Raw genomic sequence first — 24045 nt, forward strand, 5'->3', positions numbered from 1 at the left:
AATCTCAATGTAGACAAGTGTAATGTGCTGCGAATACATAGAAAGAAAGATCCTTCATCTTTTCGCTGCAATATAGCAGGTCACCAACTGGAAACAGTTAATTCCATAAATTATCTGGGAGTATGCATTAGGAGTGATTTAAAATGGAATGAACATATAAAATTAATCGTCGGTAAAGCAGATGCCAGACTGAGATTCATTGGAAGAATGCTAAGGAAACGCAGTCCGAAAACAAAGGAAGTAGGTTACAGTACACTTGTTCGCCCACCGCTCGAATTCTGCTCACCGGTGTGGGATCCGTAACAGATAGGGTTGATAGAAGAGATAGAGTAGATCCAACGGAGAGCTTCGTTACATGATCATTTAGTAATAGCGAAAGCTTTACGGAGATGACAGATAAACTCCAGTAGAAGACTCCACAAGAGAGACACCCAGTAGCTCGGTACGGGCTTTTGTTGAAGTTTAGAGAACATACCTTCACAGAGGAGTCAAGCATTATGTTGCTGCCTCTTACGTATATCTCGCGAAGAGACCATGAGGATAAAATCAGAGAGATTAGAGCCCACACAGAAGCATACAGACAATCCTTCTTTCCACGTACAATACGAGACTGGAATAGAAGGGAGAACCGATAGAGGTACTCAGGGTACCCTCCGCCACACAACGTCAGGTGGCCTGCGGAGTATGGATGTAGATGTAGATGTAGAGTGAGAGGCAGGCACTTAAATACATGACAGGGTACGTAGCTATTGGCCGCTGGGACCACGTGCTCCACTGTGGCGCCCTCACATTATACGCGGGCCAGGAACGCACTTAGCCACGGCTTAGGGCGCGACGGCTGTAGAGACCTCTGGTGGTAATCAAGGTCCATGCTGTCTGGTGCGGATTCGATACCCTTGCCGCTCGATACCAGAAGAATGATTCACCTTTCGTCTCTGCTCCGCTTCTGTACTTTTTTGGTTCTTTAGTGTATTTCGTACATAGTCAACCTTTCAACTACGAACAAAATCCTGTTTTTACATACTTCTGCGTCGCTAAATGGAAACTCAGCTGAATTTCGATGAAGTAAATGTGAGGAATGAGACTGTTGCACTGCACAGCAGGGTCAAAATGAGCAGAATGAGCGTGAAGTAGACGACAACATTCAGTCGGTAGAACGCAGTCCTGCAACAAGCACAAGCAGAATTTCTGCAAATAACGTTGTTCCAAATACAAGAATATGGAAGACGCTACATATACCCGGTTTTATCATGAACGGTAGATTCAACACCTTCGAAAAGGAAATTGAGTCGGACAATTGGTATTTTGTTTCGAGTGAAAAACAGAAGAATCAGTTCACCAGCGTTTACATGCAGGTTGAGGCAGCCCTGACGGAGACTGAAATAGTTGAGAACTGCACGACTTTCGTTCAGTTTTAGAAAGCATTCCTGACCAACTGTTGGTCAGGTCACATGCGCAAAGTACTTATGAAGGAGCTTTTTAACCTGGAAATAAACAACCCAAAGAGAGGTAGGTTAAGTAAATACTTCTAGCAAAACTCGTTATTCAAATGTTCCCATAGCCCATAAAGATATACTATGCATTTTGATGGCTACATAGCCTATCCATATTCGCAGACAATAACCTGGAGTACTTCTCATCGGTCGCTGATTCGATAAATTTGACCCAGGAAGACTTTAAACGTGGCAGCAGCAACGGTGGCACGCACCCTGTGAATTCCAGTAGGCACGCCAACAGTAACAGGTGCCGCAGTGGATAACGTGGCAATGGAACAGTGCCGCAAGCAGGTCATGCCAATCTCAACACGCAGGCGGCTGAGAAAAATAACAACTGCTTCAACCCAGGGTATCATACAAATCGGAATGGACCCCATGATAACCAATGGCATTCATCCACATCTACATCTCATCCATACTCCGCAAGCCACCTGACGGTGTGTGGTGGAGGGTACCTTGAGTACCTCCATCGGTTCTCCTTTCTATTCAAGTCTCGTATTGTTCGTGGAAAGAAAGATTGTCGGTACGCTTCTGAAATGGTTGAAATGGCTCTGAGCACTATGGGACTTAACATCTGTGGTCATCAGTCCCCTAGAACTTAGAACTACTTAAATCTAACTAACCTAAGGACGTCACACACATACATGCCCGAGACAGGATTCGAACCTGCGACAGTAGCGGTCACGCGGTTCCAGACTGAAGCGCCTAGAACCGCACGGCCACATCGGCCGGAGGTAAGCTTCTGTGTGGGCTCTAATCTCTCTGATTTTATCCTCATGGTCTCTTCCCGAGACAAGGAGGAGGGAGCAATACACTGCTTGACTCTTCGGTGAAGGTATGTTCTCGAAACAAAAGCCCGTACCGAGCTACTGAGCGTCTCTCCTGCAGAGTCTTCCACTGGAGTTTATCTATCATCTCCGTAAAGCTTTCGCGATTACTAAATGATCCTGTAATGAAGTTCGCTGCTCTCCGTTGGATCTTCTCTATCTCTTCTATCAACCCTATCTGGTACGGATTCAGGTTATGGCAATCAGACACTTGATAATTTGCTCCCATCTCAACACCACAATCATGGCAACTGACCAGCGACCAGTGCAGGACATCCACTGGAAAACCACACAATTGACATTGCCGAACTGGCGGAAGAATGCCTCTCAGCAATGAACGAAACGTCAAACTAGGCACAACTTCAACACCCTCCATGATGACAGTCGCACGATGGAAAGGGGCGTCATTTCTACTGAGCAGCTTCATACACTGCAGTACAACGAGGGCACAGGTACTAATACCAGTGTAATTGCCAGCAATTTGTTTGAGGGAGTTGTGGGTACGATGAAAGTGGCCACACTGTCAGTGCGACATTGCCAGAGTTCAAAGGGTGGACAAGCTGCCACAGATTAACGTGGAATTTGAGAGTGGAGCCGTTGCACGTTTCTTGCGGTGAAAGATTTACTTGTGAGTTGCTTAATAGACAAGGATTTTCTGCGAGTAAGGGACGCAAAGATCGACCTCCCGACTGGTAAGTGCCATTTGAGAGTGGACGATAGGAATGTTGTTTGGAATTTGATAATAACCAAGGCGCGTCACGGCAGATTCTGTCAAGGGGTTAAAGTGGAAAAGATTAACTCTCGGGTGCTGAGTATTCGAGTGCTGCACCACTTTCGCCAAATTCTGATGACGCCATGGGTGATCCCGTCCTCATACACGATAAAACTAAAGAACCTGAATGTATGACTGAGCAACAGAGAGGCGAATTAGCAAGTTCATTATCACATTATGCCAATGTCTTCTCCAGTAAACCAGGAGTAACAAAGGGATATCAGTACAATATGGAAGTGGGCTCACATGAAACATATTGTTGTGCGACGTATTCTATCCCGTGGACTAGAAGGGAGGCGGAAAAGCGAGAGACACATAAAGAAATATATGCAACAGAGATTTTTTTACACGGATTATTGTTTCTAAACGCTCTTGTTTTTCCCACGGTTTTTGTATGTTTTATTATTTATTATTTATTATTTACACAGTACGGCAAGTTTTGCCTGCTATTTGGATTTGGAAATTGTTGCTTACTACGAGATCCCTGTACTAAATGTCTATCACTCTTCATATTTTACACACACTTAAGTAGTCCCAGTACTGCAAGATAACGTTATGCAGAAGTGAATCATACTTGGCTAAGAGACTTTCCATTTGTATGCACTTGTATAGACATAGTCATTTCATTAAGGGACAGTCAACCTATTTCTTGTGATCAAATGGTTTGGTTTGTAGACGTTTATTTAAGCACTAAATAAGAATAGACTTTTGTGTTAAATGCTTGTAAAATAATTTTAACACATGAAAAATTCTAGTGATATTGTTCTGTAGTAAATACAATGACGAGCCAAAGAAACTGGTACACCTGTCTAATACTGTATAGGGCCCCCGAGCACGCAGAAGTGCCACAACACGACGTGGCATGGACTCGACTAATGTCTATGGAGGGAACTGAACCATGAATCCTGCAGGGCTGTCCATAAATCCGTAAGAGTACGAGGCGGTGGAGATTTCTTCTGCATAGCACGTTGCAAGGCATTCCTGATATGCTCAGTAATGTTCATATCGGAAAGGGGGGGGGTTGTGGCCAGAAGAAGTGTTTAAACCCAGAAGAGTGTTCCTGGAGCCACTCTGTAGCAATTCTGGACGTGTGGGGTGTCGCATTGTCCTGCTGGAATTGCCAAAGTCCGTCGTAATGTACAATGGACATGAATGGATGCAGGTGATCAGACAGGACTCTTACGTACGAGTCACCTGTCAGAATCGTATCTAGACGAATTGGGGGTCCCATATCACTGCATCTGCCCCACACCATTACAGAGCCTCCACCAGCTTGAACAGTCCCCTGTCTACATGCAGGGTCCATGGATTGATGAGGTTGTCTCCATACCCGTGCACGCCCATCCGCTCGGTACAATTTAAAGCAAGACTCGTCCGACCAGGCAACATGTTTGCAGTCATCAACAGTGCAATGTCGGTGTTGACGAGCCCAGACGAGGCGCAAAGCTTTGCATTGTGCAGTCATCAAGGGTACACGAGTGAGCCTTCAGCTAAGAAAGTCCGTGTCGATGATGTTTCGTTGATGACATTTGCTGATGGCTCAGCACAGAATTCTGCAGCAGTTTGCGGAAGGGTTGCACTTCTGTCACGTTGAACGATTGTCTTCAGTCGTAGTTGCAGCGATCTCTGAGATTTGATGTTTTATCGGACTCCTGATTTCAATGTATCCTCGTGAAATGGTCGTACGGGAAAATCCCCACTTCATAGCTACCTCAGAGATTGTGTGTCCCATGACTCGTGCGCTGACTATAACATGGCGTTCGAACTCAATTAAATCTTAATAATCTACTATTGTAGCAACAGTAACCGATCTAAGTAGTAACTATGCCAGACACTTGTTGTCTGATATAGGCGTTGCCGACATCAGCACCGTATTCTGCCTGTTTACATACAGTGTCTCTGATTTGAATACGCATTCCTATACGTCACCCAGTGTGGAATACGCAGTAAGATGTTATGCAAGACGTATATTTGTAATCTTTCATCTAGAGTACAAGGAGTAAGTAATTCTTTTCAGTACTTTTTAAGTGAATTTTCAGTTTCTGTTTGTATGAATGATACAGTGTAATGGTACTCAGTGGAATACGAGGCGCGATTCGTTCAGTGCTTTTTTCAACCTAATTTTGGGTATTTGTTCTCCTTTGTGTACGCAGTGGCTTTATTTTTGTTTCTCTTTCCTATCTGATGCGTGGTCAGGTATGTCGATTCATCGCATGTGAGAGCAGAACAATAGCATCTCGAGTGCGGAAGTTCATACTGCTATTGTTTGAAAAGAACAAAGGGGAATTTACTTGTAAGAATCAGGCCACTGCGTTGAATACCCAGAATCATGGCCGCAAATATTCAGAAAAGAAAGGTTCGGTACTTTGCCTAATTCATATGACTGTTGTAAATGCTATTTGACCCTTTATTATAAGGAAAAGATTTACAGTCCGGGCGACTAAAAAGAAAGAGACTGTATACGTTCCTACTTGAATGAAAACGAGAACAGACTAGTGTGCGAACCGACTGCTCAGATTACAAAGCGAAATATCTGGGACGTTCACACGAGCAATCCGAAAACAAAGGAAGTAGGTCAGAGTATGCTTGTTCGCCCACTGCTTGAATGGTGCTCAGCAGTGTGGGATCCGTAGCAGATAGGGTTGATAGAGAGAAGATCCAACGGAGAGCACCGCGCTTCGTTGCAGGATCATTTAGTAATCGCGAAAGCGTTACGCAGATGATAGATAAACTCCTGTGGAAGACTCTGCAGGAGAAACGCTCAGTAGCTCGGTACGGGCTTTTGTTGAAGTTTCGAGAACATACCTTCACCGTGGAGTCAAGCAGTATATTGCTCCCTCTCACGTATATCTCGTGAAGAGACCATGAGGATAAAATCAGAGAGATTAGAGCCCACACATAGGCATACCGGCAATCCTTCTTTCCACGAACAACACGAGACTGGAACAGAAGGGAGAATCGATAGAGGTACTCGAGGTACCCTCCGCCACACACCGTCAGGTGGCTTGCGGAGTAGATGTAGATGTAGATCTAGGACGTTCACGCTAGCGTCGGTGTTAAGTTGTACACAGAAACGGACGTCCGAGTACATTTGATAACCCACGGTGCCTACGTACTAACCTCTGAATGTGTGGAAGAAGGTGAAATAGAGTGACACCTTGCGTCTTCTGTGTATCCTACTGGTGGTGGTAAATCGAAGCATTTGCAAACCACGCCGGAGCGATGCAACTGCAGCTTCGGACTAACCACTACAGCAGTGGTGGGCACCAATAACATCGTTGCAGGATCTACCGTTGCCGCGTGCTCATCTCCGTAGTTTGCGTGTACGAGTATCACGCGAAGCACTCCAGTGGCGTTGATTAGTTCCTGTGACGAACGACCAGCGATTATTAGACATTACTACATTAGCACGTCAAGCGTTTATATAACATTGACACTGTCCATTAGATTGTTTCATGACATCATGACAAGCATTTTAAGGACTGTCATCCTGTCTGAGTGAGGGACAACCGTCAACTGTTCTTTGTGACTGCAAACCCCTCATCTCGCTTCTGCGCGTCAACTGCCGAGCTCTCGTCGCCTGGCAATACCACACACCGACACGTGCTGATTCTTCAGCTGGCGATCGATCGCAACGATTTTTTAAAAAATTTCCTGTATTAAATGGTACAGATGTGTCAATGTTTCTACCATTTGCAGACTTGGAGAAAGCTTTTGAAAATGTTGACTGGAACACTCTCTTTCAAATTCTGAAGGTGGCAGGGGTAAAATACAGGGAGCGAAAGGCTATTTACAATTTGTAAGAAACTAGATGGCAGTTATAATAGTCGAGTGGCATGAAAGGGAAGCAGTGGTTGGGAAGGGAGTGAGACAGGGTTGTAGCCTATCCCCAATGTTATTCAATCTGTATATTGAGCAAGCAGTGAAGGAAACAAAACAAAAATTCAGAACAGGATTTAAAATCCGTGGAGGAGAAAGAAAAACTTTGAGGTCTGCCGATGACATTGTAATTCTGTCAGAGACAGCAAAGGACCTGGAAGAGTAGCTGAACGGAATGGACAGTGTGTTGACAGGAGGATTTAAGATGAACATCAACAAAATCAAAATGAGGATAATGGAATGTAGTCGAATTTAAGCAGGTGATTCTACGGGAATTAGATTAGCAAATGAGACAAAGTAGAAGAGTATTGCTATTTGGGGAGCAAAATAACTGAAATGGTCGAAGTAGAGAGGATATAAAATGTAGACTGGCAATGGCAAGGAAAGCATTTTTGAAGAAGAGAAATTTGTTAATATTGAGTACAGATTTAAGTGTCAGGAAATTTTTTCTGAAAGTATTTGTATTTAGGGTAGCCATGTATGGAAGTGAAACATGGACGATAAATAGTTTAGACAAGAAGAGAACAGAAGCTTTCGAAAAGTGATGCTACGGAAGAATGCTGAAGATTAGATGGGTACATCACGTAACTAATGAGGAGGTACTGAATATAACTGGGGAGAAAAGGAATTTGTGGCACAATTTGACTAGTGGAAGGGATCGGTTGGTAGGACATGTTCTGAGGCATCAAGGGATCACGAATTTAGTATTGGAGGGCAGCGTGGAGGGTAAAAATCGTAGAGAGGGACCAAGAGATGAATACACTAAGCAGATTCAGAAGGATGTAGGCTGCAGTAGGTACTGGGAGATGAAGAAGCTTGCACAGGATAGAGTAGCATGGAGAGCTGCACCAAACCAGTCTCTTGACTGAAGTCCACAACAACAACACAAGGTATTTAAGTTGTTCATTTCTTCTAAACATTGACTTTGAAAGTAAAACTTTGTCAACTGATTTGAGTAAAATCGCTTAAGATATTTTGGTTTTATGCAAAACCAGTAAACTCTTCGTTATCCTCTATTCATTCACTCAGTGAACACAGTGAAACTGAAACGGAAGATAACAGAGAGAAGGCCGAAATACTAAATTCGGTCTTTCGAAACTGTTTCACCGCAGAAGATCGTCGAAATAACGTCGAAATAATAGATATTGAGATAAAAGATGCGGAATGAAAATGCAACTTCAATCGCACTTTAGTATAGAGGCATCAGGATCAGATAAGATGTCTGTAAGACTATATAAAGATTGTGGGAAAGAACTTGCTCCTCTTGTAGCAGGTGTTCATCGTAAATCGTTGGAGCAACAAAGGGTACCTAAGGCAAAGGGTAACGGAGGTACCTCATTTTGTTAGCGAGGGTTGCATACATTCAGAGGCGAACGTACATTCAGTGGCATACTTGATTGCTTTATGACCTCCTCCTCATTCCCTTAACCTATTGTTATGCAAAGCGACTTATTACGCCCTGGGGGTTGATTTATCACCCCTCGAGGATAATCCATCTTTCTAAGAAACCCCATACCCTTTATTCTACCCTCCTCCCCCAACACACCCCTGTGAAATCCTCCCCCCCCCCCCCTTCGCCAATACAACCACACTTTTGATATCAAATTAAATGACTAATTAATTAAATCAACAATAATTGCCCTCCCATTCCTGGGACTTCCCCCAGCCCTTCCCTCCCCTCCCCTCCTTCACCTCCCCGCTCCCTGCCCAGAAAAAAATTAGTGGGAAAAATCGGTGAGCTCATGGACAGGAAGTTTCCCGCAACAGGAAATTCAACTACAATGCAGAGGGTATAATAATATATTGTTTATTTGTAAATTTTAATTTGCAGGTGTTGGATATCTCTTTTCTTTGGCGGAAGAAGCTCACTATTCTCTGCTGTTTTCTAAGTTGCAGATCTTGTGAAATATATCGGAAGGAAGTAATTAAATACGTAAATAAATTGCTGTTTTCTGATCGCAAAACTGATGTCAACGTAACTCACCCCACGGAATTATACTGTCACAGGCCGAGCTGAATGTACCGGGCAATCGCTGGGCTTCACCAAGTGACACTGGAAGGTGTGGCGAGTGACTGCAGTCGGATCCCTCAACACCCCGCGAAGGACTGCCAGCCATTTCACAGTATTAGCATGCCTCAAGTGGCTACGTTCGGTTGCAAGTAACCGCAGAGTAAAACTCAGCCTCCTTTGATATTTGATACCCGGGAAACCACGTCCACTCTCTCTCAGAAAAGGAAAGAAGGGTTTCAGATTCCATTAATAGTTCGTTGCTGCGCTTCGTTTTCTTGGGAATAGCATCCCAGGATAAACCAGGTACCATGTAATAGAAGGCGGGATACAGAGTATATGTGGTCATGGATATACTCCAGAATTTTTCAGGAACGTCCGCAAGCAACTGCACGTCTGTGTCCATGTAAAGCTGTGTGTACTCACCTAATTTGGATATGTTGAATTCCCGCCACACATTCATGTAGATGCTCATACTTGCCACCCATTATGGCAAAGTTACTGGAGAGTGTAGTTTTTTGTGGTAGACCGGTTTTGTTGAATTTTGCCACACTAACCAGACACTAGTATTCGAAATGCCCCTTCCTAGTCACAAGCTGAAACATTTCCTCTCCAGGAAATGCAGCTCAGATGATATGTGCATATCCTCCCTACGTAGAGTTTCAAGAATTGTCTGTGGTGGTGCCTGCATAAAACGTAGCGAGTCAAAGAAGCGGAGCGTAATTCTTGACACCGTTCGTTTGGAGAATGCAATGTATTTTTCGATGCTCCCAGGTAGGACACTGACCTGACTTTTCTCCCAGCTGAAATCAGGCTAGTGCTCAACAAGAAAGTGAGCATCATAACAGCTTAAATTATGAAATAAAACGGGTATGTGCCTTGGTAACTGTGAGATACTGCGGGACACTCTCACTTATGATATGGTGTAGGCTGCATAGTGTTCTTGGGTAAGTTGATCTTTATTACTTGGTTGCTACACCTGGACACGATCTGACTTCATTCATATGATGGAATGGTTACCAGTAGTAAAGCCCTTGCTTGTGTGCTCTAGTGAAGGAACAGCCGTAAGCTTCATCTGCGTTCAAAGGAAGAGGGTGCTGATTTAAATTGACTGCAGTAAAAGCGTACAGCAGCTGAGGGCTGAGAGGGGAATTTTTTCTGCGGAACCTGGGTAGAAACATTTGTGGACTGCCGTGTACCTCGGTCTCATTGCGCAGACACATTGGATGGCGGCGGCGGCCGCGTCCACGTAGGCTGACTAGCGCCGAGGTGTCATTGCAACTGAGTGATGAGCGGCAATATAGCAGAGGATGGGCCGTGTTAGGCAGGAAGCCGATGAGAAGACTGTGCGTTTGTGCGAATTTCCGTGGGACAGTTCAGTGGCGTCCAGACTCTGCTACAAAACATATTTGTGAAGGCACAAGGCGAGTTTATGGCCGTTCTATTAAAAGTTCGAAATGGATGCAAGAGAGGAGATAACGATCTTTTATAGAGGGCTGTCGTTCCATCCATGTCATGATTTTTGCAAAAGACACAGCATAAATGCATGGGAATGAGGCCGTGAAGCTGATTTTTTTTTCCTTTTCTCCCAATTAACTTTAAAGTCACTGATTGGTCAAATCCGTGTGTGCAGAGCAAGGAACAGTCCACCAGCTTCGAATGCCATGCTCCAGCTCATGACTGGCTTGTAATAAAGTGGGAGTAGCCTACAATATTGTAAGGAAACCCTGTGGGGCTGTTATAAAATGATTGAGAGTGTATGCAAAATAAAGTTTACTAACAACATTTATTTTTCCAAAACAAAAACAGACATATATTATGCTAAACTAGTTATTGAATTAATACTGTGAACAGCTAACAGTTGGTTTAAGAACAAGGATCCTGGGTGGCAGAAGTGAGTCAAGTACTCTGACCCTAACAATGTGGATAACGTAATCTGAATTGATCTGGCGCTGAGGAGACTTTGATTGATTAAATCGACTGTGGTGTCACTACAAAGGTGCAGCCGAGAGCAAGTGGCAATTGAGGTCTGTACACCCTGACAGTGGCAGAGCAGCAGCACGTTACCCTGTTTGCTTCATGCGGCGATGTAACTTGCAGCTGGTGAGGTGGGTGTGGCCAAAGCAAGACATCAGGCAGCACCTGTGAATGGATCGCAGCCGTGAAAGAAATGCAAAAATCTCATAGTCTAGCGATCAGGTAGATGGATCGCAATTTACTCTCTTCCAGAGCCCTGAAATCATGGTAGACTTCAGTGTGTGACACACCCGTTCGCTGGTTGTACCAAGTATCAGTTTGGCTCACTAATACGACTGAGCACACAAGGATACCAAACGTCAAGACTGGTAAACCAAAAACAAATAATCGTGCCCTCGGCATACAAGTAGTCCAAGACGTTTGAAGTCACACTGTCGGTGCAGTAAGAACTTCACCATATGTTCCCCAGTCTAAACTACTCACAAATGAAGTCAGTCTCAGGACCGGTCCCAAACACGAACCACATATGCCAGAGCATCGACCAGAAGTCTTCTTACCAGACGAAAGTCCAGCATCCGAGTGTGATGCACCTCTTCAGAAAAAAAAATCCGTTTTCCCGCAAAGTGCACGAACGACGCCGCCTTCACGCCATTTTGAGCCAATCAGCAGGTTCTACAGACGCTAAATCTCTCTTCCCACACGACACCACAAACTCCTGTGGAACAGAGGCAAGAGTTAAGAAACCTGCGCCTCTGGAAAAAAAAGGTAACCGCCATTAACTGGCTTTTTAAGTTTTTGTGGAGGGGGGAAATGTTTTTCTCCGAAGTCACATCGCTTCACATGGCAACAAGTGAACAGATACAATCTTAAAGATCTTTATCTAAATCGCCAGTGCCTTCGAACTTGTTACTCCTAGCTATGAGGTGTAATAAAGATTCTATCTCTAAACGTTTCTCAGATGCCGCTGTTTGTTACACAACTCAGGCGGCTGATGGAATTGAGTCACAGGCCTATTTGAAGTATCTATGAAAATGAAAACCTATGAATTTGTATTACAAGTGGCTCTGCACACAATGCTCAGTTTATTGTGGGATTGTCCTGCTGGAGACCTGTCTTTATGAGGGGATGCTCTGTCTGGCCTGTGCGGCTGTGGACCTGTTCGGCCGAGGAATGGGCTCGCCGCCAATTGCTCCCAACCCCCAACATGCCGTTTCTAAGAGATAACAACGATAAAACACCTCGTACTCTTAGCGTCCAACCAGGCTCCGTCAACGTCTGCTCAGGTTGTTAACTTTCTAGAGTCTCGCGCAAGGTGCATTAGGCTGTAACAAAATCTTTAATAATTTTCTATATACGAAAAATAAGTGAGAGTGTAACTTGTCCTCTCTCAATATGTATTTGCTATGTTACCGAGCTGGCGAGAAAAGCTGAGAGAAAGAGAAAAGGTCACTCTTGTACTGGCGCTTCACCAGTACAAGAATTGCACCTCTTTATCTAAATGGTAAGACTTGTGTCCTTTGCTAGTGTGCCACTTACTGGCTGTGCCAGTCACCATCTGAACCGTTAGAGGTACTGCTTCTACCATCATGCACACAAGTGATGTGTGGTTGTACTTATTTGTTTTGAGTCAGCTGTCTTAACATTTGACACATTCTGTCATGCATAATCGTGACACAGAGTCAAATTGGTTAATTGGTTTGGTAGACCAACAAACGGGCCCACCTGCACACTGGAATCCACTGGGGTTTCAGTGGCTCATAGGGAAATACCTGCGTTCCGAATTAACCAAATGCGAGACCGCGTACTTGTATTTTTTCAGGTGCGCGCCATTAATAACAGATTGCTGCACCCCATGACTCTAGTCGCCGACCGCATCATGGTGTGCCGCCCTGACCAGCAGAAGGGTAAGCTACGGCTTAGGGCTCCAATATATGGTTCTCAGCACCCTGTTCTTTCGAACCATATTTTCCTTTATGGAATAGTGTAGATGCTTGATTATAGTGTAGTTTTTGGGCCATACCACAGATTCACGTGTATGAAGTCTGAAAACGCTATTAGTGTTCTGGTTAGTGTCGTGTGTCGATCCCCAGCTGATCGCTTAGTTCACCATAGACGGCATGTTAGTAAAAACGTTTGTCAAACAAAAATGTTTGTGTGACGTTTCTTTACCCATTTTTTGTCTTATGATGTTAAGAATGAATACATCTCTTATTATTTAGACTGCAGCTCTTTCCAGTGTTCTGCTTAAGATAATGTTTTGCCATTTTTTATTAAGGTCTTGATTACAATTGAAAGAAGGAAGCTTGCAACTGGTACTTCAAATTGCATGTGTGTAGTAAAAAATATGGTTCAAATGGCTCTGAGCACTACGGGACTTAACATCTATGGTCATCAGTCCCCTAGAACTACTTAAACCTAACTAACCTAAGGACAGCACACAACACCCAGCCATCACGAGGCAGAGAAAATCCTTGACCCCATCGGGAATCGAACCCGGTGTGCGTTGTAAGCTGCGCCACGGAACTTCCCTGTAAGATGACAGTGGTCCCTACGAGGAGCTTCCGCTTTGCTGTCTTATGGCAGCCCACAAGTATAACAGTCAACCGCATTATTGTACAAATCTTTATTCTCCTTCGATTTGATAATGGGTAAGTTTCCACTGTAGCTTATCAACCTCCCATGAAAGTTTTTCCAGCTCTGTGAGCAGCCAAACCGCGAGATTGTCCCCGATGTAACATTTGTGATGATTAAGACTTGAATAACAGGATGATACAATTTGAAATGCAGCCACATATGGTACGTGTTTTGCTGTGAAGGTAGTATATGAGGCTGCAGGGTCACCTTCACAGTGGGTCACAGGACAGAGGAGGCGCCACGAATGATCCTCGCTCCTGATGGTGGGAATTCTTAATCTTTAAGATTTTGTTTTCCTCGGTAGTTGTAATAACACACATTGGCCCTTAGATGCGCAATCTTCTATTTTCTTTACTAAATACTCGCTTCTCGGAAAGGCAATAAGGTACCTTTAGTAAATATGCTTTTTGCACTTGTGGTTACTCTGTTGAGAAGATAGGAGTCTGGGCGTGTCTGTTCCAGCCCTAACGATAATTGTCTTCCTGTTTATTTTTCTCATACGGGAAAAGCAGCATTTTTACATGCATCTTACGCTCACTGGAAAATTTTGAGAAATGGAGAGACCGGCGACTATACGGTCGTTCTGCACATCTTTCACGTTGGTGTGTAGAATGTATGAGTCTTGGCGACATACCATCAGACTTTCGGAAAAATATCATCCACATAATGCAAGAGCTGACAAATGCGAGAATTATCGCACAATCAGCTTAATGGCTCACGTATCCAAGATGCTGACCAGAACAATATACATAAGAATGGAAAAGAAAATTGAGGATGTATTAGATGATGATCAGTTTGGCTTGAGGAAAGGTAAAGACACCAGAGACGTAATTCTGACATTACGGTTGATAATGGAAGCAAGACTAAACAAAAATCAAGACACATTCATAGAATTTGTCCACCTAGAAAAACCGTTACACAATGTAAAATGGTGCAAGATGTCCGAAATTCTGAGAAAAATAGTGGTAAGCTGTAGGGAGAGCCAGGTAATACACAATATGTACACGAGCCAAGAGAGAATAATAAGAGTGGACTACCAAGAACGAAGCGCTCAGGGATGTAGTCTTTCGCCACTATTGTTCAATCTGAATATCGAAAACGTAGTGATGGAAATAAAAGAAGGGTTTAGGAGTGGGAGTAAAATTGAAGGTGAAAGGGTATCAATGATACGATTCGCTGATGACATTGCTATCCTGAGTGAAAGTGAAGAAGAATTACAGGATCTGCTGACGGTAATGAACTGTCTAATGAGCCCAGAATAGGGATTGAGAGTAAATGGAAGAAATATGGAAGTAATGAGAAGTAGCAGGAACCGACATTAACACATTTTGATCCATGAGCTCTCACAGAAAGCCGGGCGTCACATGGTGTAAACTATGCGGCTCCCACAACACACAGGATGATAGAAATAAAACATTGAGGTGATGTTTCGTATCGACGAAAATGTAGAGAGCATTGCAGCATATGGAAACAGAATGACTCTGCAGCATTGAGAAATGTCTCCAAACAACTGTGATGACCTATACATTCAATCCCATGTTCCACAGCAACAAGTAGCAGATGTTCATTGGTCCACATCTCAAGGAAGTGGTAACGGTCAATAAGTCAAACATTATGTGGTAATCAACAGTGTACCAGTGGATGGATAGAAAAGAAAAGACATTGCCAATATGGGACGATGTACTGTAATAAACCATGCAGTTAATAGCGTGATCAATTTTAGAAATTTTACCAGTTGTTCCATAAGTTCAATGCCAGCCAATGACACATCAGAATTCTTCCCAATTTCTGTTTCACTGCTAATACATCCTTCCACTACTTTGCAAGCACCATATACTAGACTGCAAATGGAGATAGACAACACTGCAATACGTTCATTTGGTCATTACACCAAAGCATACCAGATAGCGTCCTACACCGATGCAGCTCGGTTATCTACATCTTTCCAGCACATCGATCATAGTGCGGAATTAACGATTAACAGAGCCGCCAATTTAATCAGGAACTGGCCAGAATTGGGACGGTGCTATATCCACTACATTCCACATCTCATGATGGAACTGAGCGAGCTGTGTCCATAACTGCTCTTCAGCAAATACTGTTCTACACAGATCTTATTCAGTGCACCCATCCAAGTGCACAAGATGTGTCCAGGTGTGTGCATTTAGAGGAGGTTAGCAGGACATCTTATTGGTGTACAGTAGACATGAGAGTGTCGAGATGATATAATAGACGGTTAAGAAGAAATGTGTGATCATACATGGTGGAGCTCCAGATGCATGGAGTTTGAAATAATTAACTTAACTCAATTATGGAGTATTATCCTATAGCCTGGATTCAGTACAAAGGAGGTACAAGGATGAGAGAAAAGATCATTGAGTATAAACACACACTCCTATGGTTCTCGCTTTTTCTTTTGTCTGGTGAAAGTTTCGAAATAACACGGACATTCTGCAGTGATCGGTAATTATTGCAGCAAAATAGTGGAAGATCTTTTTAAATTTTATGAAGGGTGAACATATATAGGAGATCTGAGATAAGTTAAAACATCTGTTAAATGTGTCGCTATAGAAATTCGATCTGTGCAGTTTGGCCATCTGTAATCGGTAGTGGAGCTATAGTTTTCATTTCACTTGGTTGAACGTCACTAAATAATGGGAGGTGGCGTGAAATATGCGAATTGTATGAAGCAAGCAAACGTAAAAGAATGACTTGTATAGATACCGTTCTAAATCTATAACTCAATTATCTTTAAAGAATATAGCTCCTTATTAGTGACAATGTATATCTATAACATGATGAATGTTCTCAAACTACACTGATTTTGATCATAAAGCTAAAAGAAAATGGACTGCAGCTATTTTCGTGGTCGCAAGACTTTTTTTTTATTGTCGATGTGATTGTGCTTTTTTTCAGTAGATGCTCGCTTATAAGAGTTGCGTTGACATACGACTGTTACGGTGAAGTGTTTTTCCTCACAGGTCGGCGTGCACCAGTGAAAGAAATCAGTCGCAGCAGGGACAGTGTGACACAGCTGCAGATTTAGCCGAACAACTTGCAGTCGGGTTAGCCATCATTTATCTCTCTTTGTTTCGTGCTCCGCCGGCGTTGCAGCCTATTGTGAATGCTGACATCGACAGTTCTGCCCAATTGGCTGGACCTCTATGGCCATGGCTACACGCTGGGGTGATATGCATGCATGCAAATAGAAGCTGTACAGCAGACATCTGAAAATCCGTTCTGGAGAATTCTCTGGAATTTCGTTGTTGTTACAGGGGCGGGGGGAGTCTTTCCGAGAAATACGTTTAACAGGTTGCAGGAAGTATTCATCTGTGATTGATTGATTTCCACAGACTGGAGGCAGTATGTCACTGCCGCCAGAGGGATCTCTTTATCGACCATGAGCAACAAGATGGAAGAGGAAGAGAGGAAGGGATGAGGTGTGGCATGGGGAAGGTAAGACTGGCTGGCGTTGGTTAATCCGTGACTGCCACTCTCTTCTGCTGCTATCTTTTGAGGTAGGTTTTTGTGGCAGTACATGTGCTGCATTGTAACCCATTGTTTACGAGTGTCAATTTTTTTCCACAACGATTTCGATGCGTAATTAGAACAGCGAACCTATTTCCATGAATTGTGGTAGCCTTCCTGAACTGCGAGCACATAGGCTGCAAGTGACTGTCGAGCAATGCAGCGGGAGACTGGAACAACAACGTCGCTGTACTGTTGTACATGTAAGTAAATTTTTTTCCGTCTGATTTTTCGATAAACTAGTGCAATTGATGTTCTGATTTCATTTCTTTTTTGCTTCATGTCATTGTGTTAAGAAAACTGTAAACCAGTTTCAATGTGAATATTAATGTTTATGTCAAATGTCATGCAATATTGTAATAAAATTGAAATGTAACAGATGTTGAGACTGTTGTAACATGTTTAAAATTGTAACTGTGCGTCTGGTCCATACGTAGGCAATGTGTTAGGGTATGTAGAATGCAAAACCTCGGGTGAATACCCTGTCTGTAAGGGAGCGGTAAAAGGTGGGTGGCAGGCGAGCGCGGGAAAATGCGAGCGGGCATCGCACGGCACAACGGGCTCAGTAGTAAGTGGAGTCTGGCACTGGTTTTAGCAACACCTTCTGGAGCGCGGAGGCTCTCCTGGAAGACTTAGTTTCATTGAACCTCGGGTATGCCGTTCCAACGCCCACACAGCATGGCAAAATTCCATAGGCACTAAATGGAAAATTATTGCGACGCTAAGAAGAATTAAAGTGCCGATACATCAAGAGCCATAGCTGTAGTTGTATGTGTGCTTTGTGCCTCGCCATCTCGCCGCCTGCCAACCGCCGCATCGATACAAGCAGGTTGAAACTTTTAGTACTGTATTCGTATGGACCATAGAGTGAACTGTTCAACAATAAACTAAATTTTACCAGAACTTTCCCCTCATTTAATTATCCTCACAACTAACCTAGACAGGGCCCTTTCCAAATGTTGTGCAATCCGAGTGTCCCGAAATGAAAAATTAAATTTTTTGTTAATAATAATTACTTGCGGACCTAGTTGTGTTAGAATGGTGTTTAAGGAACTGTTTTGTTCAAAAAAATGATTCAAATGGCTCTGAGCACTATGGGACTTAACATCTTAGGTCATCAGTCCCCTAGAAATGGTTCAAATGGCTCTGAGCACTATGGGACTTAACATCTATGGTCATCAGTCCTCTAGAACTTAGAAATACTTAAACCTAACTAACCTAAGGACAGCACACAACACCCAGTCATCACGAGGCAGAGAAAATCCCTGACCCTGCCGGGAATCGAACCCGGGAACTCGGGCGTGGGAAGTGAGAACGCTACCGCACGACCACGAGATGCGGGCAACTGTTTTGCTAATGAACCAGTAAATGAATAACGAAGGTCTGACGAAGTTGAAAGATAACTTTAATATTGATATAGTAATGAAGTTTAATTATTTCGAGACAGATATAGAGGTATTTCAAGGAGCAGTAAATAAGATGAAAAGAGTAGTAACTTATATAAGGGAAATCTTGAAAGCATAATAAAGTCAGTAATCAATTTTTTTAATACAGTGATCATAACAGTTTCCGAAACCCCCCATTTTTTTATTCATTTGAATTCTGAAGTGTTCTAAATCGGTTTAACCAGCAAAAGTTAAAATCAATATAAAAGTCAAAATTTATCAGTGTTTTATCTTTATCAAAATTGACATTTTGTGTGTGGCTCGAAAGTGCTATTTCTAGGGCAACCAATGCCCGATTTTAATCAGATTAATAGACAGTATAAAGTTTTGTAGTATACGTTATAGTTGGTTGGTTTGGGAGATTAAAGGGACCAGACTGCTATGGTCATCGGTCCATACGTTATAGTGTAGTGTTATGTATTCATGGTTTTTCCATATCAGAACAGAACGTGAAACTGTCACTTCAATAGATTTTCTGGTTCTAAAATTTTACTATATTATGCAGTGCTACTACGTGTTGTTTTGCATGAATATACACCAACTTGTACAGGGAAGAAACTCAGTTAATGCCTAATTAGGCTGGCGACCGTATTGGTAGCGTCTTCTGAGTTGTTTTTGGTCCATCCTGACGTGGAATTGCATTTCTAACTTGCTTGACGTATCATTGTTATTACAGAGTGGGTGTAAGTCTGATTTGCCACCACTCAGGTACACGCGGTCGATATCTATACGAAAATCCTTTCTCATAACGTGAACTCCGCTCATTTATCATAGTACAGGCTTTAACGAGTATTGTGTGCCCCACGCTCAAGTTACAAGACGTCTGCAGCGAACTCTGATGTTAAACTTCAATAGACACAGTCCTCAGCTGTATACGTACAAGGTGATACACTTATTAAACTCCTCTCTCTCCAACACCAATTTCTCATCAACTGAACACAATTCGCCCCAAAAATAAAGATAGTGCCTTTTACTCCAACCTTTTTTCTGCCAGCTTGTAGGTGAAGGTATCATCCTATGTAGAGTTTTAGTGTGTCTGTCACCAGTTTCGAGTGGTATTGTGAAGTTTTTTCCCAGGAGGACAATACCAGTTGATTGTTATCCTCAGTTTCCAAGCTGCATTGCGATTTTAGGCGCTCCTTGTGTAGCGCTATGCATGTAGTTGTGTAATTAGGACCAATCTTTATGATTAATTACTTAATTAGGACCGATCTTCAGTTTCCCAATCAAAATAAATTAAGTACACGAACCTAAACTTTTAACCTTTTCCTGTCCTGCATCTGCACAGTTTCACCATGTTGGTGGGGGGGGGGGGGGGGGCGGGCAATTGGGCTTTCCACGCTGAAAGATCGGGGTTTGAGTCCCATAAAGGGAACCACCATTTTGAAATCCCTGCAAATTCCCAAGTGGAGGGTGGCATAGGACGTCAGCACAGCCTTGGAACAAAGAAATTCCCGCCATATTTGAAATTGCACCATTGTCGAATTCTCTACCAAAATTCGAAATTCCGCCAAAGTTGGAACTTCCTGCCAATAGGGCTGGTGGTGGAGGGGGATGGGTGGGGGAGGGGGTAAATCCGTGGTATTATTCTAGGGTGGTGGTGGGGTGGAGGGCAGTGTGTGTATTAATTGATCAATTTTATTAAACTGCATATCAGTTTAATATCAATAGTGTCCTTGGAGCCCATTACTAGCAGTTACAAAGCCTCGAGCAAAATCGCTTATACTGGCAATAAGCACATCAACTTGCAAAAAAATTAAAGAGTATCACCTACAGACCTACATTTTATAACACCAATAGAAAATCAGTATTATTATTTGTCAGTGAAGACAAAATGCAACCTTTGGCACAGAGTGGTCTGTATAAAGTCATATACAAACAGTTTGAAAAAGTATATATATCGGTCAGGCCAACAGAGCAGTGGCAGTTAGGCTATCTGGACATCAAGGAAACTGGAGGTTAAAGAAGAAAGATTTAACTTCGGCTGATCATCTTTTATTGGAAAACCATATGTACAATATAGAATGTGAAATTTTACATCCTGTTACGCTCAGCATAAAGATGACTGTATTTTAAGGTACTGTTATTTGCTGTTGTTGTCTTCAGTCCTGAGACTGGTTTGATGCAGCTCTCCATGCTACTCTATCCTGTGCAAGCTTCTTCTCCCAGTACCTACAGCAACCTACATCCTTCTGAATCTGCTTAGTGTATTCATCTCTTGGTCTCCCTCTACGATTTTTACCCTCCACGCTGCCCTCCAATGCAAAATTGGTGATCCCTTGATGCCTCAGAACATGTCCTACCAACCGATCCCTTCTTCTGGTCAAGTTATGCCACAAACTTCTCTTCTCCCCAATCCTATTCAATACTTCCTCATTAGTTATGTGATCCACCCATCTAATCTTCAGCATTCTTCTGTAGCACCACATTTCGAAAGCTTCTATTCTCTTCTTGTCCAAACTATTTATCGTCCATGTTTCACTTCCATACATGGCTACACTCCATACAAATACTTTCAGAAACGACTTCCTGACACTTAAACCTATGCTCGATATTAACAAATTTCTCTTCTTCAGAAACGCTTTCCTTGCCATTGCCAGTCTACATTTTATATCCTCTCTGCTTCGACCATCATCAGTTATTTATTTTTACTACTTTAAGTGTCTCATTTCCTAATCTAATTCCCTCAGCATTACTCGACTTAATTCGACTACATTCCATTATCCACGTTTTGCTTTTGTTGATGTTCATCTTATAGCCTCCTTTCAAGACACTGTCCATTCCGTTCAACTGCTCTTCCAAGTCTTTTGCTGTCTCTGACAGAATTACGATGTCAAAGTTTTTATTTCTTCTCCATGGATTTTAATACCTACTCCGAATTTTTGTTTTGTTTCCTTCACTGCTTGCTTATATACAGATTGAATAACATCGGGGAGAGACTACAACCCTGTCTCACTCCCTTCCCAACCACTGCTTCCCTTTCATGTCCCTCGACTCTTATAACTGCCATCTGGTTTCTGTACAAATTGTAAATAGCCTTTCGCTCTCTGTATTTTACCCCTACAACCTTTAGAATTTGAAAGAGAGTATTCCAGTCAACGTTGTCAAAAGCTTTCTCTAAGTCTACAAATGCTAGAAACGTATGTTTGCCCTTCCTTAATCTAGCTTCTAAGATAAGTCGTAGGGTCAGTATTGCCTCACGTGTTCCAACATTTCTACGGAATCCAAACTGATCTGTGCTGGAAATCAACAAAGCTAACATGAAATGCTAGCTTAATATTAAATGATAGACTCAGATTCAGTTTTCCCCTGTGTAAAATTAAGTTTCCGTTTCAGACATTAGATTCAAATCGTAAAGGCATCTTATTGCTCATGATTAGTGAAATGGCTTCAGTACTTCATTTGGTAAAAACGAAACCGTTATAGGATCAGTTCCTTGTCCACCTGTCAGGTTGTTAAAAACCCTTTTGATCAGGAATGAGTAGATGTGTCAAGTGAATCGCATATTGATGTCTATGGTCCCTTGGGGTTGTAAAGTCAATGTAGTCGAATGATAGAGCAATCTCCGTCACTTATTTTGGTGCCCGCAAATCCGCTCTTCAAAACCTACAGGCTACTCTCCGTTGATGTAGAATCATGAAATTTCTGAGAAAGGAATGGTTCACGTTACAGCCAAAGGAAGGAATCCGAAAACTGTAAATCTGTAATTATGTCACACAAAAAAAATTGTCGTTCGTTATCTGACTCTCTGTCTCTGACTTTCTCTCAGGAACGGTTAGCTGTATCAAGCTGAAATAGTTTCGAATGTTTGTTTCACATACAACTTGAAACACCATTTCTGCATGCAGTAATCGCTGTTGGACCTCTAATAATGGATATATTCCGATACAAATCATACACCCAATAAAGTTCTTCCTTGTCTTTCACAATTGGGACCCAGTCAGCATGAAAGAAGAACTAATGATTGCCTTGCAGTGCTTGCCTACCTCTAGCATGAATTTTGTGTTGTAATATGGCAGACCTTGGACATCTGGTCAGTGAGATGGTTCGAACGATATGTCACACACTATAGTTTGGCTGTAACACACTTAATTTGCTTATCAAATGATAATGAAAGTGTACTTGGCTATTACAATACTAAGTAATCCCTTTTCCCATTTGCATTACATACATTTCGGTAGCAATACAGTCCAGGAATGTAGAGGAGGCGATGAGCTGCTTTTCATCATTTTTCTTTAAACGTCACTTCGCAGACTCGTGTCAAAGGATAGAGGTGGGTCATAAATATCACGGCCACAAGGCAGTGCGGGTCTCAGCGGGTCGTGTTGCTTGTTTCGCCACAGGCAGCCAACTGCACGCTTACTGCCTCAGATTTCCTAAGGGAGAGGCCACTGTGCAGTTCACAGTTCGACACTAATTGGACAGACCGCATTCTCTGACGTGGAGCGGGAAATACGTAGTATCAAGCACTAAAGAAACGGGAATGTCAGGAATCTGGTAAAACATCAAAACTCCGGCATAGCTGTGGTCAGAAAAAGATCCTGCAAGAACGGGACCAATGACGAACGAAGAGAATCGTTTAACGTGACAGAAGTGCAACCCTTCCCCAAATTGCTGCAGTTTTCAATGCTAGGGCATCAACAAGTGTCAGGGTGTGAGCCACTCAGCGAAACACAGCCGTAGGCCCCCTGATGTACCCTTGATGACTGCACAACATAAAGATTTACGCCTCGCCTTTGCCCATCAACACCGACATTGGACTGCTGATGACTGGAAACATGTTGCCTGATCGGACGAGTCTCATTTCAAGTCGCATCGAGCGGATGGACTTGTACGGAATGGAGACAACGTCATGAATCCACGGACCCTGCATGTCAACAGGGGACTGTTGAAGCTGGTGGAGACTCTGTAATGGTGTGGGGCATGTGCGGTTGGAGTAACATGGGACCACTGATACGTCTAGATACGTGTCAGGTGACACGTACCTAAGCATCCTGTCTGACCACCTGCATCCATTCATGCCCATTGTGCATTCTGACTGCGTTGGGCACTTCCAGCAGGATAATGCGACACACATGTCCAGAATTGCTACAGAGTGGCTCCAGGAACAGTCTTCTGAGTTTAAACACTTTCGATGGCCACCAAACTGCCCAGACACTAACATTATTGAACCTATCTGGCATGCCTTGCAATGTGCTGTTCAGACGAGATCTCCACCACCTCTTACTCTTACGGATTTATATTCAGTCGTACAGGATTCATCGTGTTAGTTCCCTCCAGCACTACTTCAGCGTGTTCGCAGGCGCCCTACATAGTATTAGGCAGGTTTATATATGTGGTTGTTGTTGTGGTCTTCCGTCCTGAGACTGGTTTGATACAACTCTCCATGCTACTCTATCCTGTGCAAGCTTCTTCATCTCCCAGTACCTTCTGCAACCTACATCCTTCTGAATCAGCTTAGTGTATTCATCTCTTGGTC

This window comes from Schistocerca gregaria, chromosome 7 (genome assembly GCF_023897955.1).
Source record: "Schistocerca gregaria isolate iqSchGreg1 chromosome 7, iqSchGreg1.2, whole genome shotgun sequence".
Classification (NCBI taxonomy): Eukaryota; Metazoa; Arthropoda; class Insecta; order Orthoptera; family Acrididae; genus Schistocerca; species Schistocerca gregaria.